Source organism: Phocoena sinus, chromosome 16, assembly GCF_008692025.1.
Source record: "Phocoena sinus isolate mPhoSin1 chromosome 16, mPhoSin1.pri, whole genome shotgun sequence".
In the NCBI taxonomy this organism is placed as follows: Eukaryota; Metazoa; Chordata; class Mammalia; order Artiodactyla; family Phocoenidae; genus Phocoena; species Phocoena sinus.
In genome coordinates, this window is record NC_045778.1 from 17,235,197 (window position 1) to 17,255,416 (window position 20,220).

The window sequence follows — 20,220 nt, forward strand, 5'->3', positions numbered from 1 at the left end:
ATTTCTATACCCTAGCAGTGAACAATGTGAAAATGAAATTAAGAGAATAATTCCATTTACAATACCATTGAAAAACATAAAATACTTAAGAGTAAATTTAATCAAAATTGTAGGACTTATACACTGAGAGCTATAGAATATATTTTAGTAAAGAAATATCCTAATGGCAAGTAAACACATGATTAAATGTACAATGTATTTAGTGAGATGCAAATTAAAGTCCCAATAGGATACCACTACAGAACTATTACAATTAATTAAAAAAAATACTGACAGCATCAAATGCTGACAAGAATTCAGAACAACTAGAATGCTCGTACATTACTGATAGGAATGCAAAATGGCACATCCAGTTGGGAAAACATTGGCAGTTTCTTAAATGGTTAAAACATATACTAACTATATGACCCAACAATCCCATTCTTAGGTATTCATTCAAGAAAACCAAATACACATATCCACACAAAAATCTATAGTTGAACGTTCACAGCAGTTGTATTCATGATCACCCAACACTGAAAGCAGCACCAATGTCCGCCAAATTTTGAATGAGTAAACAAAATAAATAACCTTTTCTATTATTGGAGACCACTCCCTCCCATGGAACCCCTTTTCTTTTGATGTTGCCTTATAGCTTATATATGCACAGGGTGGCTTCCAGCTTCCTTTGGAACTTCAAAGTGTGTCCTAAAGCTAATGGTAGACTAGTGTACTGAACTTGACCTAGCCCTTGAGTACTTTGTGCACAGGTGTGTCCCCCGATGCAGGCAGTGACCAAAGTCTTCACAGCTCACAGGATCAGAGAGCTCATGTGACTTTGTCCCTGTCTGAGAAGGGCAGGTTGGCTTTTTAACTTGGCCTCTAGTTCCAGGATTGACATGAAAGAGGCAAACTGGACATGAAAGTCTACTTTCCACCCACTAAGTATTCCTCCTCGAGCCATGGGAGAGTGGGGAATGTCTTCATGAATGGTGGTGGGGTGAGGGAGAACAGGAAAGAAGGAAGAGGCAAGGGTTAAAAGAATAAAAAGAACAAAAGAGAGAAAAGGTTGTATACCACTACCATTAATGTAAAATTGTATCTCTGTATGTTGATTGATACATATATTGATACATAGAAGAATTAGAAGAAAAGATAAAGAATTAAACCATAAGGTCGCTTATGATTATATTGATACATAAAAGAATTAGAAGAAAAGATAAAGAATTAAACTGTAAGGTCGCTTATGACCTACTGTTTGTTGAAAAAAACAGATTGTATATTAAGAGGATGAATCTCTTTAGGGAAAATGAAACGACTAAATCCAAACAGATAGATAGATAGATACACACACACATACATACACGTACATACACACACTCGAATGCATTGAGATGAATGAAGATAAAGGTCTGAAAAGGTGTACAGCAGCGTTAATACTATGCTTTTTGGGAAAAGTGCTGAGAGTTAGATGGAGGTGCTGGGGACATGATTACCTCTTTATAGAACTTTGTATAGTATTACCTTGTAAACATTATGGGTTAGTTTTATCATTTGGAAACCTCACACTGAAAAAAAAAAAAACTTAGGTGACTCATGTGACATAATTTGATGCATGCTTCCCTGCTTCCTTTCCTAATCTATGAACTTAAAAACAGGCTGACACTATCTCCTCAATGGAGAGAAATTTTTCCTAAAAATCAAGTGAGTCATCATGGGCTGAGTCACAGATGTTCAGTTTCCTTGCTATTCATTATGCCTACATTTTCCACATCAGGTTGAACTGTACATAGTCAACTGTCTTTAATGACTGCACATAGTAAGACAGTATTTACTTATCATTTTGCTGTTTATTTCTCTAGATGTAATTCTTTTGGTCCTATGCTCCCATGGGAGTATAATAGGCATTTTTTGGTCTGAAGTAGTCATGGGAAGGGCAAATAAGAGCTCATGGCCACTCAGATTCTTTGATTTTGAGCCCCACTAGCCAAACTCCTTCTTTCCTTCCCTGTCTGTCTCCCTCCCTTTTTCCCTTTCTCAAATATTTATTAAGCACTTACTATGAACCAGATGTTGTGCTTGATTCCGGAGATACGAGACTCCGCCTGGAGCTCCGTTGGCCATGTGTGCGGGTGAGACTAGAGTACTCAGTTCTCTCCTTCATAGCCTCATTCATGTTGCCCGCTGCAGCCAAGGCATCGAAGTCCATGCCCCTTCTCAACCTAGCCATGGTGCTACTTCTTCCACCTCTGCAGCTGAGGTCCTCTTGGTAAGGTCCACTCACTGCCCTGGCAGTGGCTCTCATTGCTGTATCAGTTGTCTCAGAGTCTTCCATCACTGTCGTGGGTGGCTGGGACTGCCTCTTGCTATAGACCTGGGTCCTTTCAGCATCTCCTCCTCTTTGGTCCTGCCAAGTTTGCACCTCACCCTTTAGGGGACCAAGATGTCCCCTGGTCAGTTATCACCTGTTATTCTGCATCCAAATGCATTATCTTTTCACTCTTAGGCATTCATTAGATTACATATATATATATTTTTTAAATTAAAAATTTATGTCCATGCCTTTTTTACTCTGGAATATTATTAGTGTGTATTATCAGCAGACCAGCTGACAGGGGCTCTGTTTGTTTCTTTACCGACTGAATTTTCGTTCAATTCTCTACCTCCCAGGTTGGGAGGTGAGGCTTGAAGATTACAGAGAAATTTGATATTAGAGTACATCACTTTGCCTTTGGAATCCACTGGCTTATCCTAAGCTAGTGCCATTTAATTTTACATTTCTTCAGAGAACAATACTTCTGTTCACTTCCAATTTTCTCTGTTGGTGGAGTTCAGAGAATAGAAAAAAAGAATAGTCTAGACTAGAAGGTTCAGGAAAGGCTGCATGGAAGAGACTAGACTTAGATTTGGCTTTGAGAATGGAAGGGTTTGGATTCTAGGCTACTTTAAATTAAAACTATCACAGTATAAGTGATTTTTATCTAAAACCCTTGACATGACTCTGGGAAGAGAAATTCCAGAGTAGTTATTCCCTCTGGTGACTAACCATTGCTGGTCCCCCAGGAGTCAAGTGTTATTTTTGATTAGGCTGCTGGAGCTTAGGTTTTGCCTGAGTGGATGCTTTGTGTTCTGTGAAAGGCTCCACCATGTAGGGCAGGGTTGGTGATTCTGTAAGGGTATGAGGTAACTAGTTGGAGAGCTTGAGCTGACATTCAAATTTAGGCTACTTGTCTTTCCATCCTTCCTTGTCCCCCTTCCAACTTTTTAGTTGTAGTTTGTAAAATAATCCTGAGTCCAGAAAAAGTAGAAACCCTGTGTATTTTCCAGCCAGGAGTGTTATGATAGATGTTTTCTATGGAATTGCCAAGTTAATATTTCTAGTGTGTATTATTTTCCTCTTTCCAGGAGTTTCATAATCATGGTCTTGGAAAGAATATGTGAATAATGTTCTTTAATGCACTTCTTATAGTTCTTAGAAGAAATATTATGGTTTCATTGAGGATTTATTCCCAATTGAGGACTGCAGATTTAGGTTGGCATCTCAGGCTCATGCCTCGGGTATATGCTCACTGAGTACAAAGGCCGAGGATTACCTGGATTATTTAAATTGTGGTTTCTCTCTCTCTCTGCTAAGTGCATATCGTTGAATTTGTGCAAGTAAATCTGTACTTGATTCATTTCCACTTTAATCAATTACAGTGTGGTCGTTATTTCAAGTTTTCAGAGGTCATTTACCCCTTTGAAAATTTGTGGAAAGCTGTTTACCTTTTCCAAAGAAAAATGCACTTATGCATCTACATAAACATAATCTGGTATATAATGTCAGGGCATCCATAGCCCATTTATAGACTCCCAGACTGAGAGTGGTGTCATGTCAAAAGAGGAAGAGCTTCCTTCCATTTAGCCCTGAGAGAGCGTAGAGAGCAGATGGAGTGCCTCAGCAATGACAGATGCTGAAGTGCTGGAGAAATAGGGGTTAAAGCACAGTGGCAGACCCAAAGACCCAAGAGGCAGCACAGTGCCAGGGACCACAACTGCTGGGGAACCTGAAACCCAGGAAGTCTGGACAAGCTTGATCGAGCAGTGATCCCATTTCTGCAACCAAAACCAAACCAAAATAAAAGACTGCTGTAACTTGTCATTCACCAAGTTCCTTTTTCATAGACACAAGACTGCGCTGACACATGGGGGAAGGAAAACCGTGGAGGAATTTCCCTGGCACTTGGGCCACAGTAAAATGAGAGGGAATGAGTTGTCTGAGCCCTAGTAAAGCTGGGTACAGCCTGAGGTGAACACCTCCTAGATATAACTGGGGCCTTTGATATTTTCTTTTTCATTTTTCTTTTATTGGAGTATAGTTGATTTACAGTGTTGTGTTAGTGCTGTACAGCAAAGTGAATCAGTTATACATATACATATATCCCATCTTTCTTAGATTCTTTTCCCATATAGGTCATTATAGAGTATTGAGTAGAGTTCCCTGTGCTATACAGTAGGTCCTTATTAGTTATCTATTTTATATATAGTAGTGTATATGTGTCAATCCCAATCTTCCAATTTATCCCTCCTCCTTCTTAACCCCCGGTAACCATATGACAATCTCTAGGTCCATCCATGTTGCTGCAAATGGCATTATTTCATTCTTTTTTTATGGCCGAGTAATACTCCATTGTATACATGTACCACATCTTCTTTCATCCATTCCTCTGTTGATGTTGATGGACATTTAGGTTGCTTCCATGTCCTGGCTATTGTAAATAGTGCTGCAATGAACATTGAGGTGCATGTATCATTTTGAATTATGGTTTTCTCTGGATACATGCCCAGGAGTGGGATTGCAGGATCACATGGTAGCTATATTTTTAGTTTTTTAAGGAACCTCCATACTGTTCTCCATAGTGGCTATACCAATTTATATTCGCACCAGCACTGTAGGAGGGTTCTCTTTTCTCCACACCCTCTCCAGCACTTACTGTTTGTAGATTTTTTTGGGCCTTTTGTATTTTCCTGTGTGTGGGTTTACCTGGGCTCCAGGTACCATACCATCACAACTGTAAAGAGAATCACAGCTATTTCTTATTTTGTTCTTTGTTTTAAAATTTTGTTTATAAGATTAAGAAATGTATGTTTGTTATTTAATTTAATTTCAACATAAGTGATATTAAGGTCGCTAAAGAAAGAAGGGAACATTCCAAAAGGAAGTTGCCAGCCACGTATATCTCCAAGAAGAGAAAAACAGGGAAATATCTCAGGGCCTGTCTGAACATTTTTCCAAGAGTGAGACTACACAGTAGTAATATCCCTATAGAAAACTATTTGAGTCTATTGTTCTTTAACATTAAATCATATCATCAACTTTCCTTATTTTATTTTATTTATTTATTTATTTATTTTTTGCAGTATGCGGGCTTCTCACTGTTGTGGCCAGTCCCGTTGCGGAGCACAGGCTCCGGACACACAGGCTCAGTGGCCATGGCTCACGTGCCCAGCCGCTCCACGGCATGTGGGATCTTCCCAGACCGGGGCACGAACCCGTGTCCCCTGCATCGGCAGGCGGACTCTCAACCACTGCGCCACCAGGGAAGCCCCAACTTTCCTTATTTTAGATAAGAGTCTGCCAACTCCTGCCTGTAGGCCAAATCTGGCTTTTAGTTAAGTAACTGTGACACAGATTGTCACAGCCCATAAAGGCTAATATATTTACTCTCTGGCCCTTTACAGAAAGAGTTCTCCAACCCTTGTTCTAGATCATCAAGCAACTTTCTATTATTTTGACTTTTCATACAAGGGTAGAATGTACTGGCTAGGCCAATACAAATGTTCAGTCTGCTTGATAGGTATATTTCTTATTGTAAAACTATAAGTTGCCATTCTGGTTGTGTTCAATAGTTTCTTGGGAGCTTTGTTAGCCTGAGTTGGTAACTTTGAGTCTGATCATCTCTGGAACACTAACAACTAAGTTTCTGAGCATGAAGTTGAGGGTAAGACCAAGGCCTGAGATGAATTTATCAATCCCATGCTTCTCCTTGGTGACCCATGGAGGAGGTGGCACCTGGCACTCTCTGGATGGCTGCTTTCTGGGAATTGCTGGCCTTTCCCCTTAAAGGTCTACAGTACATTTTTACCTACTTGCTTTAGCAGTTTAGAGCAAGCTAAAGAGTCTGAATTGATATATTTAGCCCTCTCCTTTTTTTATAATCTCTCTCCTTCCTTTTGAAAATATTTAAATGTAGCCAGTGTCTTCTGCAGTCATTCAAATCAGTGCTAGATTAGAATAGTGCAATCGATCTGGGATACTCCAAGTATGGCTTGTAATTACTCTTCAATTCATTCAACCCTATGTTTCCCCAGACCTCCTGCTCTGGTTTAGTGTAGATTTGACAACAGATATTCTTTGGATCACAATTAACTGAAGTAACTATGGGATATTTACATGGAGCTTCTAAAATATTTATGTGCATAATACTAACGGCACCTAGTAGTTATTGCATTTTAAAATTTGAACAATATATTATTAATGACTGGCCAGAAATCCATAATGTATGAACCTCCTCTGGTGCACTCTTGCTCATGTGCGTGTTTGGCGCTCCAATTTCCTAAGGTTGTCCCTGGGAACTGCTGCCCTCTGTCACATGCGTAAACATTTCCCAATCACATGGCCTTCTGTGGGTGGTGTGGCTTTTTCTGAAGCGCTCAGAACAGTTCACAGACCTGAGCCCTTCAGTTCCTGCAAAATTCTGGGGAACGTGTTAGAGGCAGATGCTGTCACCGGGATTTTACTGCCCGGGGGGATAGAGACACAGGCCATTTGAATGGGAAACATCAAGTGCATGGCTTCTCAGAACAGTGGTACAGGGAATGAAAGGCAGATCCCCAGCGCTAGGTCAGTCAATCAACCAATCAGTATTTATGGAGTGTACATTCTTGGCTCAGCACGGGACTAGTTGCCTTGTCAGCACATTCTATATCTTGCTTATGTGATTTGGGGACTCTGCCATCTTGAAAAAAATATCTTATCAGTGAATTTTCTTGTGAATTGGCTATAAATTGGGAGAAATAAACAGGAAGGAATTATGAGATGAAGAAGATGCATGGGAGGGAATAGAGAGTCACCTTTTGAAGGCAGATATCCTCCCAATGTAGTGATGCCACAGATTGCTTACTCTATTCCCAAGACTCTTTTCAGTGCAGTGAATAAAAAAACAGCAATGTTTCAGTTATAGAATAGGTTATGATGGTTAGCAAAATTCTGTGTATTTTATAATACACAATAATAGTATTTCTCATCCAGTCGATTCTCTTGCTGACCCTAACTGTCAATACCTAAAGTCTGACCACATCTTGCCCCAGTAGTGATGGGAAGGCTTTTTGGTGCATTTAAATGCAGGTGGAAATTAAACAACTTGAAATATATGTTGTTGAACAGATGATATGTCTCGAACCAAGAGTATTTTGATATAGTATCATTTGACCCCCAGTACCATCTTAACAAGAATAAAGGACGGCTTAAAGATGAAGCCCAGGAGAGAACGTAAGTCATAGAATTGTGTGACTACTTGAAAATTATTCCATCTGTTTTTAGAAATGGGAAACTGAGGACCAGAGAGACGAAGCGTCTTGGCCCAGATACACAGCTCGAGGGGGGAGCTCTGAGTAGAAATCCAGGTTGTCCTGACTGTCAGTCCAGTTCTCCTTCTACTACTTCTTTTGAACTTTCAGCCTTGGTAGAGGAAGCAGAGCAATCAAGTTGGTGACAACTTTCCTTCGTTAATTGGTTCATTAGCAAGCTTTGGGAAATCACCTTCTTAAAAGGAATCATGGATTTCTCTCACTCACATGAGTAGTCTTTATTTAGTAACATAAATGTTCTTAGCGATGGTGTTTTGGTGCTTTGTGCTTGAGGGAGAGCCAAGCCAGAATTCCCTGCTGGCAAACTCTCAAAAACAAAACAGAAAGAAAAAGAGAAAGTCTACAGCCATTAGCTGGAACCTGGGATACTGCATTAGCACGCAACCCCAGCTGCTTAGTGAGGTGCCCCTGTACAGTGTGACCAGTAGAGAGTTTGGGGGTGGGGCCCCATAGCTTCTCTGAAACTCACCCACTCTCCAGACAAATGCAGAGGGCATGGTGGGCAGTCAGAGAAGCAGGGTGAATTAGTGTCAGGGAACATCTTTTATTCATGGGAGTAATACATCAGAGGGGACTGAGCATGACTTAGTTTTGTCACAAGAATAAAATGAGAAGCATTGGGAAGCTGGCACTGTGTCAAAATGCCATTTATGAGTTGTGTAGTACGGACACCACACTTTGAGCAAAACTGTATGGTTTACTTATGAGTTTATGAACTTCAGCGCGTACACATCTATGATGGAAGCTCCTCAAAGTGAGGGACATGGTTAGGCCATTTAGCATTTCCTTTTTTTAGGTGGAAGGACTGGAGCATGATTTTTAAATCCCCTGAACAGTAGGGGTAACTATAGAGAGGATGGCTAGTGTTGGGCTGGGAATCTCCCAGAATTTCATGAGGGACTTTTATTAATCAGTGACTAGTGGTGGAACTCTTCTCAGCTGGCCGATTGGCAGTTCCAGAACTATCCTCACCCTTGTCAGGCAGTGGCCTGGGTGTTAGATATGCTGTAGTATGTTTCTAAGAGGTCCTCCTGGCTCAGTAATTCACAGCCGTAGCAGAGGAGCTCAGGGAGACGTGGACTCCACTCCTGGTTCTACCACTCACATTTCTATACCCCTGTTTTTCTCCTCTCTGTTTTCACATAGCTGCTATGAGCAGGAGATAACATATGAATCCATGTCGACATGTCTGGCACATAGGAGTGCTCTTCCATGCTAAGTCCTCTCTTTCCAGATCGGTAAAAGAGTGGTCCTGTTACCAGTGGTCACCCCTGTTCTCTGGTGGTAAGAGGTCAGCTGCTAAGTACTTGGCATTAATAACCTCAGTTTCCTCACGTGTAAAGTGGAGTCATAGTGGAGTCCTGTCATACATGTTTATTAAAACTTTACAGAGAGAAAGAGGGAGGAAGGATGGGGGGGGAGAGAATTGTACAGTGTGGTTGTTTCCACTCACATTCCCGCTCAGCGTAATGCTGTGTCGCAGTTATTGAAAGATGGTATGCTGGTCTTCAACCAAGTGTCTTCTTCAAGTGTGTCTTCCAGGGTAATTTTGACTATGGGTGGCTTTTGTCTTCTTCTCTGACTTCAGCATCTAATCCCCAAAGAAAAAACTCCAGTGTAAATGTCTCCCAGGCAGCTAGGGTTATTGTGAGGCGCAGGTGAGATAACAGGTATGAAAGATCCATGAAAAGGCTAAAGCTAGCGACAGATGCAAGATGCTGCTGTTAATAATGACTTTTTGACTATACCTTCTCTTTCAGACCCCTGGTGTATGGAGCAAGGTGGAATGTTTTTGTGTCTGCTTTCTAGGGCTTGATTTGCCAGACAAGGCTATGAGAACTCTCAGTGAAAAGGATTATGGGAGATCTTTGGGGAGAATGGCCACCTTGTCTTTAGGTGGTCGTGTCTCTGTTGTTAGAGGACTGGGATTACAGTAACCTGTGAAGGATTCTGACTAAGGGCCTGGAGTGCAGTCTGGAAATTTGTGTGTGTGTGTTTATATGAGCATCAAAATAAGAAAATACAGTTCTTTTATGAAACTCCTGAGAGTTATTTCCCCCTTTTTTGGGTTAATGTCCCACTCTAACTAGTGCAGGAGTGAAATCTTTGAGGCAGACAGTGTCTGTTTTGTTCAGTTTTATTGAGGCATAATTAACAACTGAAATTATAAGATATTTAAAGTGTACATCGTGATGACTTGATATATGTATACATTGTGAAAGGATTCCTCCTATCTAGTTTATTAGCACATCCTTCACCTCACATATTTATGCTTTTATTTTGGTGAGAACATGTAAGTTTTACTTTCTTAGCACATTTCAACTATACAATATAGTGTTATCAACTACAGTCACCATTTTATACATTAGAGCCTTAGATCTTATTCATCTTGTAGATGAAAGTTTGTACCCTTTAACCAACATCTCCCCATTTCCCTGGCCCCTCAGTCCCTGGTTACCACATTTGTACTCTCTGAATCTTGAGGGCATTTGCTAAGTAAAATAAGCCAGATAGAGAAAGACAGTGTCTTTTGCAATGATTTATCCCAGAGCCTGGGATTTATTATTCACTTACAAATTTCTAAGTCCTAGTGATTCTAGGTCCCAGTAAGGATATTTGACAAATATCAGAAAATTATTTGCCAATTTTGGAAGTTTCAGTGGTTATTTGAAAGTTGTATAAAAATGAATATAAAACAAAAATTAAAAAAAAAATAAAGAAGGAGGAGAAAGCAAGGGAACAGATATCAGCTGGTGAGAAAAATCCTGAGAAGAGAATAAAATGAGTGTTGACTAATATTAATATATCACTAACATATGGCGGACACTGTGATAGACCATTATATACATTATGTGACCTGCACAATGATCCTACAATCTAGATATCATTCAAATTAAAATGGAAAAACAGAGGGCCACTGGGGTTTAAGTAACTTGCCCTAGAATCATTTTGAGATTCTAATCATAAGACAAAATCCAAGGTTTGTTTAACTCTCTCTGAGCCTTTGTTTTTTCAACCATATTATCCTTTGTCCAAGGAAGAAAATTAATACCTGGGTAATGTAATTCATAAGAAAAAATGAGTTCCAAAAACCTCATGTTTGTGTATAAACCTTAATTTTCCATCTAGGTTGTAAACTCCTTAAGATAAAGAACCAACAAGTTCGTGTGTTTCTATGGAAAGTAATATCTTATATAAACTTGATGAATCAAAAAATATGCTTCCATAAAAAATTGAATCTGCAGGAGCTGAACTGAGGTATTCCACCAATAAAATGAAATAAATAATGGTGCTCTGTTACATAATAAAAAGTTGATCTGTCATTTGCAGATATGTACACTTCAGATTGTATATATTATTGCATGTAAACTATAAATCAATTAAATTAATAAGTAAATAGTAAAGAAAAAAGAAAACAGCAATGGTACTTTTTCAGAGATGAGCAGGCCAGTGAGAAAAGTAATAATTTAGATTTAGATGGTTTTGGAATTTCCTTAATTTTTTTTTGAAGTATAGTTGATTTACAATGTTGTGTTAATTTCTGCTGTACAGCAAAGTGATTCAGTTACATATATACACACACACACACACACATATACATACACACACACATCCTTTTTTTAAATATTCTTTTCCATTATGGTTTACCATAGGATATTGAATATAGTTCTATGTGCTATATAGTAGGACCTTGTTGTTTATCCATTCTATATATAAAAGCTTACATCTCCTAACCACCCCCCTTGGCAACCACAAGTCTGTTCTCTATGTCTGTGAGTCTGTTTCTGTTTCATAGATAGGTTCATTTGTGCCATATTTTAGATTCCACATATAAGTGATATCATAAGGTATTTGTCTTTCTCTTTCTGACTTCCCTTAGTGTGATAATCTCTAGTTGCATCCATGTCGCTGCAAATGGCATTATTTCATTATTTTTTTATGGCTGAGTAGTATGGAACTTCCTTATTTTTTTTATATGAACCCTTCCCTAAATCTTCAGGACTCTGTTAATTCTGGGACTTAACAATTGCAGATGACTTTCAAGACTGGTGGTTTTTAAGGAGTTCAACTAAATTCTGGCCACTGAGTTGGGCTTTTTTAAGGGCTTCTGCCTTTGCTATTAAGGGCTGTGGGAGCTCTGCTCGGTGCTCTGTGGTGACCTAGACGGGTAGGATGGGGGTGGGTGGGATGGAGGTTCAAGAGGGAGGGGATATATATATATATATATATATACATATAGCCGATTCACTTTGTTATACAGCAGAAACTAACACAACATTGTAAAGCAACTATACCCCAATTTAAAAAAAAAGCTGTTTGTTAGCTATGACCCTACTTGGTATAATTCTTTCCTGGATAATTTCTAGAAAGAAAGTGGATTTTCAAAGACTATGATTCAAGCCTGGGGATTTGGTTTCAACAATGCAGACTTAAAAAAAACAAAACAAAGCAAAACCCAAAACAAAACCTATAGGAAGCAAGTACTGTATTTCAGAGCCATTGTAATACAACTGAGCAGAGTGAGAGGAGTGTATCCAGTGATGGAAATGGTGGATTAATGGATTAATCATTGGCCTAATGATGGAAATAGAGAGGGATTGAAGCCACATTGTGAGATAAGGGGAATGGAAGTAGCGAATATGGGCCCAGAACCCAACCAAGAGTGGGAAGCAGTGTTAGAAACAAGCATTAAACAGGAGCAAAGCTGTGAAACCAGAGTTCTGGGATACACTCGGGCTCAGTCAGCAATCTAATAACCTTCATAGTAGGCTCACACCCTGGCTCTTCTACTTGCTAGCTGTGTGACTGTGATTGAGTTACTCAACCTCTCTGATCCTCAAATTCCCTATCTATAAATTATGTTAGTTATGAGGTACATGAGAGAGCTACTGTAATTATTATTCCTAAAAATATTATTACCATGTGGTTCTCTGCCTCTCCTAATAGGAGACATTGACCAGTTGTCTGGGCATGTGAGTGAGGCCACACAGAGAGGCAGATATGGATTTACAGGTCACTCTACTCTTCTTAAAGTTGGTTATCTCATAGGTGAATACCATGCCCCATCAGTCTGACCCTGGCAGGATCCACCACATTTGTGAAGCTCATATTACTGTGCTCCATTTGTCTTCATTTCCTCTGTATCAACACCAGCCTGATTTTCTCATTAATGGAGGATTTGCTTAGGAATTATTTTCCAGAGGAATTTAGCCACTAATCCCTTTTATGATAGCAAAAGCGCTAAGCCCCCTGTGTCAGTTAGGGTCCCAGCAGGCAACAAATGGCACACTCAAATTGGATAATTTATGGAGAGTTTAATAAAGGAATTATTTAGAAAATGGGGCCAGGATGTAGAGAATCTACTAGGGGTAATGCAGAACCCTGGGACTGGTAACTGCCAATACTCTACCTACCCTAACCTTGAAAAGGTTATTAGTTGAAGAGGTTATCAGTATATAGAGACTGTGAGTGTTTCCTGACAGGAGCTATAGTCTCTATTTGAAGGACAAAGTCCATCTTTGGCATCCCTGTAGGGAAGGAGCTAAAGGAGCAGATAACCCAGCCACATCCTCTTTCCTCCCTCTGGTTTCTTGTGCTCCCCACTGGCCAAAGCCAGTGGAAAGCTAGAGGGCAAGGGAGGCTGATGATTCAGTCTACACAGCTCAGTGTCCCAGGGTGCAGAGCAGAGAGGAGAAGGGTGGAGAGTAAATCTGGAGAGACAAATAGAAGATACTCTTATCCCTCTCTTAGAGGCTCTCAGCTCCAAGTGTAGCCACAGTAAGTGTGCTGAGATATTTTACGTGATGTATTGCAAGATATTTATTACAAAAATAAATGTATTGGATCCTGAATCACCTTACAGAACTTGATGACACTGGTTTAGAATGCAACAGACCTGGGTTCTACCCTGGCTCTACTGGAGTGCCTTATTATCTCTTATGTGCTCTTCAGCAAGTCACAGATTCTCTCAGTCTCAGTTTCTTAACTTGTAAAATGGGAGTAATCATACTTATATGACAGAGTTGTCACAAAGATTCCATGAAACAATTCAAGTAAAAATATTTTGTAAACCATAAAATTGTATAAATATGTTATAATTTATACAATTTTACTTTTGTTTCAAATGGCCATACTTCATACATACATTATAAAGGAGTATATAGAGAGACTAAGCTGGCTACCCCTCTGTTGTCAAAGAATTAGGCTTTATTCTAGGTGAAAAATTGCAATTCTAGTGAGCAAAAACTAAGAAACTTTGAAATCTATGTAGTGTTCTGGTAAAATATGACTTTGGTTCTCATTGGGTAGTCTAAAAGTTTCATTTGAAGTGAAGACTGTGTATTAATTTATACATGTGAAAGCCTTGTATGACATTTCTAAATCTGTCTGTAAGATAATGGCTCTAAATGGTTTATGACTTTTAAAAGATCTAATAAATATAGTAACTTTGTACCTCAGTATAATGAAAAAAGTGATGTTTTGGAATATTTCATTCCTCATTGAAATGCATTACTATTTCCCACCAACATGAATCTCAGAACTGGAGATCTTCTGTTGGCTCATTTCTTTCTTTCTTTTTTTTTTTATTTTAAAATCTTTATTGGAGTATAATTGCTTTATAATGGTGTGTTAGTTTCTGCTTTACAACAAAGTGAATCAGCTATACGTATATATATATATCCCCATATCTCCTCCCTCTTGCATCTCCCTCCCACCCTCCCTATCCCACCCCTCTAGGTGGTCACAAAGCACTGAGCTGATCTCCCTGTGCTATGTGGCTGCTTCCCACTAGCTATCTATTTTACTTTTGGTGGTGTATATATGTCCTTGCCACTCTCTCACTTCGTCCCGGCTTACCCTTCCCCCTCCCCGTATCCTCAAGTCCATTCTCTACGTCTGTGTCTTTAGCTCATTTCTTAAAGAGACTCTGAATGAATAGACTACATGAGGCTGTTCTCCAGTATCCGTCCCAGCCCAGAAAGGTCTGAGCATGGATCAAAATAGAGCCTAAGACAGAATGGCCCAGGTACAGGCACCTTTTGAAGAGATATCAAAAAGAAGGCATTTTCCCTACTGTACTAACCTCCTACTTTCCCCTTCCACATGGCCATTTCATTGAACTCCCCCACCCCAAATGTGTTTCTAGTTGCCTGTGATATTTATTAAATTAAAACATGTATGGCTGGATTTTCCAAAGAGGAGCTCCCTTTATATAGAACACTGAAAATGACGTCAACACATGAATCCCAAATAAGGGATTATAAATGCTCAGAGCATATTGAGGGGCCCCAACGAAGAGGAGGCCACCAAGAGAGGAGGAGAAAAGGAGGAGGAGTTAAGCCTCTGATTTGTTAAAATGTGGATACTGCTGAGACCCCTATCCAAACGGGGAGATTAACTAGGGGAACTCACCTAACTGGGCTGCTAGAGCAGAAGTTGAGCTCAGCCCAAATGCCTGGAGCCTTTAGTGCCTTGTTCAGTAGTGAAGTTCTCAACCTTGGTAAAAACTTTTCCTCCCACCCTGACATGCATCTTGGATGATATTTACCTGCTCAGTACATTCCCATTGGCATAGCCATGATTTTATGGCAATTTCCAATTAATGCTATCCCTTTCTCTTCTCGAGTTGAAATACAAAGAAAAGCATGAATCTATAAATATTAATATCAGTGTTAATATACATATTAATATGTGGGTATGAGCATCTAAGAATATGCTACTTCTGTCTTCAGACTCTTTCTAGAATCTAACCACATTTCTCCACTTCTGCGGCTATCACCTTGGCCAGAGCCACACCGTATCTCGCTTGGGCGAGCCTCTGAAGCAGTCTTCCTGCTGCTACTTCCTTTTTTTTTTTTGACCTCCAGTTCATTCTCAACATAGCCTCCAGGGTGATCTTTGAAAATGCAAGTCAGATCACGTCACTGGTCTGCACAAAACCTACACTAGCTCCCTATATCATTCAAAGTAAAAGCTGTCATCTTACAATGATCTCAGAGGCCTTCTGGGTGCCACCCTTTTGTTACGTCTCACCTCCTACTGCTCTCTCACCCACTCTGCTTTATCCGTGCCAGCCAGTCTCCTTCCTGTTCTTCAAATACATTAAGGACACTCTCACCTTAGGACCTTTGTATCAGCAGTTCCTCCTCTCTGGAGCAGTTTTCCACCAGATTTTTGGATAGCTAACTGCTTCACCTTCCAGTCTTTGTTTAATTGTCACTTTTCCCTCCAGACTACCCTGTTTAACATGGCAACTCATTCCATCTCCATGCCCCAATTCCTGTTCCTTCTCATTCTGTTTTCTCTCCTCTCCCATAGTATGTATCATTTACCATACTACAGGATTTTCTTTATTATATTTGTTATAGTATGAGCTCTACCCTGGCAGGCATTTTTGCTTCTTTGGTTTATGATGTATCTCAAGCACAATGAACGTTGCCTGATACATGACAAACGATACATAAATATTATTGATTGAAAATAATTTGCTAATTCATTCGACAAGCACAAATTGAATATTTACTCTGTACTTGGCATTGTGTTAGGTGCTAAGGTGAAATGATGAAGAAAGTCAGGTCTTTCTGTGCTCGGGCAGCTTAGAGCGTGGTGGTGAATGCAAGATGTAAACCCAAACACCAGAGCAGTGAGTGTTTCCTGCTCACTTCTGTGCTCGTATTTGAGGAAGCTGTCAATTTGAGATTTTCAATCAGGAAATGGAGACACTAGTCAGGTACTACTTTTGTCAAAGCGGAAAAAAAAAAAAAAAAGGAATTTGGACATTAGTAAGGAAAACTTTTATTAAGGGGGTTATTGCAATAAGAAGACACTCAAAGCCCCAGCCAGATAAGTCCCAGGGAAGAAGTAGGTAAGTTTTCATAAGCAGAGACAGGTCCTGGGGGAAGGTGACCAGGAGAAGAGGAGGGTTCTTAAAGCTCAACAAACTGCTCAACGGGAAAGTCATGGCAGGAAATGTTGTGGTCAGGCACATGGGGTGGGGTATGGACCTGAGATGGAGCACAGAAATGACAGAGAGGGTGTTCTGAGCCTGGCTGTGCTCGGCAAACCAGCCTGAAGTCATGTCAAGCACAAAGCTCGATTAGCCTTGTCACTGTTCATAAGCAAAAGTTAAGGTTTAACTGTAAAGCAATTGATGGCTTCTGTTTCCTTTCTTAATATAATTGTTCCCTTTGGGGTTATACATGCTGCTATATTAAGAGTGATGCATTAAAGTGGCCAGACACAGTAAAAATACTAGCTTAGTTATGTCTGTTGACCACAAGGTTACCAACTATAGCAAAGCTCCTTTCGAAGGTGTCAGTGGATGTCAGGTATACACTGTGGGTAGCTAGTGGTGTGCATAGTGATAACAAAAGGCATGCCCTGGAATTCAGCAGTGGAATCGGAGTTCAGAAACTGTCAGGGGAGTCTTTGAGCTTTTCGAAATGGCCTCAGTTTTTACCACCCAATAATATTATGTGCTTGTAATAAACTTCATGTTTTTTTTTTTTTTTGCGGTACGCGGGCCTCTCACTGCTGTGGCTTCTCACATTGCGGAGCACAGGCTCCGGACACGCAGCCTCAGCGGCCATGGCTCACGGGCCCAGCCGCTCCACGGCATGTGGGATCTTCCCAGACCGGGGCAGGAACCCGTGTCCCCCGCATCGGCAAGCGGACTCTCAACCACTGCACCACCAGGGAAGCCCTAAACTTCATGCTTTTAACTAAACATTGTCACCAATGCAGTAGTACCAGATCTCTGTTAAGCATGTTTTATTGAGGGGTATACTGTGCATATAAACACTGTAGGTAAAAGATGAGAAAACAATATCAAAATGAATCTGCTCGATGCAGTTCTTTTGGAGCACATTAAGTGTACTGTAACCTGCTACTAAAGAATTGCATTTTTATAATGAAAAATACTTCTCACAGGAGGCCTTCAGTGAAACCACAGTATCTTAGATTTTATTTGGGAAAGTCAGTAGCTGCTTCTGACTCTAATCACACATGCTTTGGCCTCCTATAAGTACATCTGGCATGTAGACTGTGAAACACCCTACTGGGTCTTGAATTCTCTAAGTTACTAATAAATTTACTGAAATGTGTACCAGCCTTTAAACTAAGTCCATAAAAAATGTATCTCCATCCAGAGTTATATAATTGTTCTGGTTGGAAGAGCATTGGGCTAGGAGGCAAGGAGGAGAATGGGGATCAGGGCAGGGATAGGAATGAGGGTTAACATTTGAGACATTCCTTTTATGTCCCTGTCACTGGGCTCACTGCGTTACATACATCAGGTCATTTACTGCCCACACCCCCTTGTGATGGCTTAGGATCCCCATTTGGTAGATAAAGAAATAGAGATTCAGAGAGGTTAATTAACCTCCCTCAGTCACACAGCTAGAAAAGGCAAGGTATGGGTTTGATGCCAGGCCTGTCTGATTCAAGTCCATGCTTTGCCCAATTCCACCTTCAGTGCTGTCTGTCATTTGATGTGTTATCTTGAGCCATGGCTGCTTGGATTTTCTGTTTTCTCTTGTGAAATGGAGATAATACCACCAGGCCAATCGACTTCACAAGAGTGATGTTAAATTAAATCTATATGAAAGCACGATGAGAAAGAGTTAAGAGCTTTACAAATGCAAGTCGTTGTTATGGAATTGAATGGAATGAACATGATTTTACATGCCTGGAATATGTTTGCTGGTGCCCCTTGGTTAAGGCACGCTGTTAGAGATAGTACTGCTAGTCACTAAAGATTTAACACAGACCCAGGAGCACATGCTAAGCACAGGGACAGAGATTCCACCTGCTTGTTAGATACAGGAAAAGTACAAGGCACCTGTGGTCCACTAACTGAAATGGTTCCCAAATTAATAGAAGTATTTTTAGGGTAATTTTCTTCTTTTTTCCTGTCATTTCATTTTTGAGGGGAAGTGTTTATGACCTTGAGCAAGTTACTTGATCTCTCTGCACTTGCCTTTCTCTGTAAAAATGGATAACCTACTTCAGATTGGTTATCCATTCATTTATTCCACAATTACGCTAAATGCCTACTATGCGCTAGACATTGTTTTAGATGCTGGAAATACAGCAATGAACAAAACAGATAAAAATCCCTACCCCCTTACATTCTAGTGATGGATGAAGACAAGAAATAAGAAAAATAAGTAGAATAGAGACCATGTTAGATGGTGCTAAAGAGAAAAATAAAGCAGGAAAGGGAAAAAAATGATTAGCGATGAGTGGGATGATTTGCACTTTTAGACATGGTGACTCAGAAGTCCTCACTGGGGAGTGACAATTTAGTGAAGATTAAAGACCAGACTAACTGCGGCAGGGAGTCACGGGGCTATCCTGAGATAGCCTCACGTGTTTCGTGTGTGAGTGTGGTGTGTACAGGGGAGTAACAAATGAAATAACGTATGTCACCCCCTAGCAGGTACTCAATACCTGTTTGTTAACTAGGAAGGAACAAAAATATGTGTGTCCAGGCTCTGCAAGGGGAGTTATGAATGCAGAGAGACTGGCTTTGTAAATAAAAATGCAAAGCAAACAAAATGAAAGCACCGTTCACCTCAAACTTGTACCACTGAGAGTGCGAAGAAATCTCAATGAAATGTCTGTCAATCAGTTGCCAAGAGCCTGCCCTGCCCTTTCAGATGCCTGAAGGCTTTTGCTGGCTTAGTTATTGCTCATCTAAAAACTACGGTTCAAAATGGCCTTGGGTAAATTTAATGACCTGCAGATCCATGAGAGATACTAAGGGGAGAGAGCTTTTAAGGTTGATGTCAAAGAGGGATCCCTCCCTCAGTCCTTCTTGGCAGTTGCCTCTATAGTAGGATATTGAGCTCAATGAACCACAGATCTGGCCATCTCCAGCACTCTTATGATTCTTTACGGTGGCCTAATATGACTTTTTACTAGACTCTTAGGTAGCAAATAGGCTTTAGCTCTTGTTCCAACTCTGGTTGATGGGGAGTGACTGACTGGGGCACAGTCCTAATGAATGCTGAAGCCTGTCTGGGCTCTTTGGGAAAGCGGACTGTGATGGTTAATTTTATATGTCAGCTTGACTGGGCAGTGGGGTGTCTGGATACGTGGGCAAGCATTATTCCAGGTGTTTCTGTGAGGGTGTTTTTGGATGAGATTAACATTTAAACTGGCAGACTAAGTGGATTGTCCTCCCTAATGTGAGTGGACCACATTCAATTAGTTGAAGGCCTGAGTAGAACAAAAAAGCTGACCCTCCCCTGAGTAAGAGAGAATTCCTCCTGCCTGATTGCCTTTGAATTGGGACATCAGCTTTTTCCTGGTTTTGGACTCGAACAAAACATTGGCTCTTCCTGGGTCTGGAGATTAGTACTTGAGCTACACCATCACCTCTCCTGATTCTCAGGCCTTTGGACTCATACTGGGACTAAACCATTGGCTCCCCTGGGTCTCACCCTATGATCTTAGGACTTTTTGCCTCCATAATTGTGTGAGCCAATTCCTTATAATAAATCTCTTTATACATGTATATCTCCTATTGGTTCTGTTTCTCTAGAGAACACTGACTAATATAGGAGCTGTGATTAATTAGCAGGGTCCCATGATGGTAGGAGTAGAAAG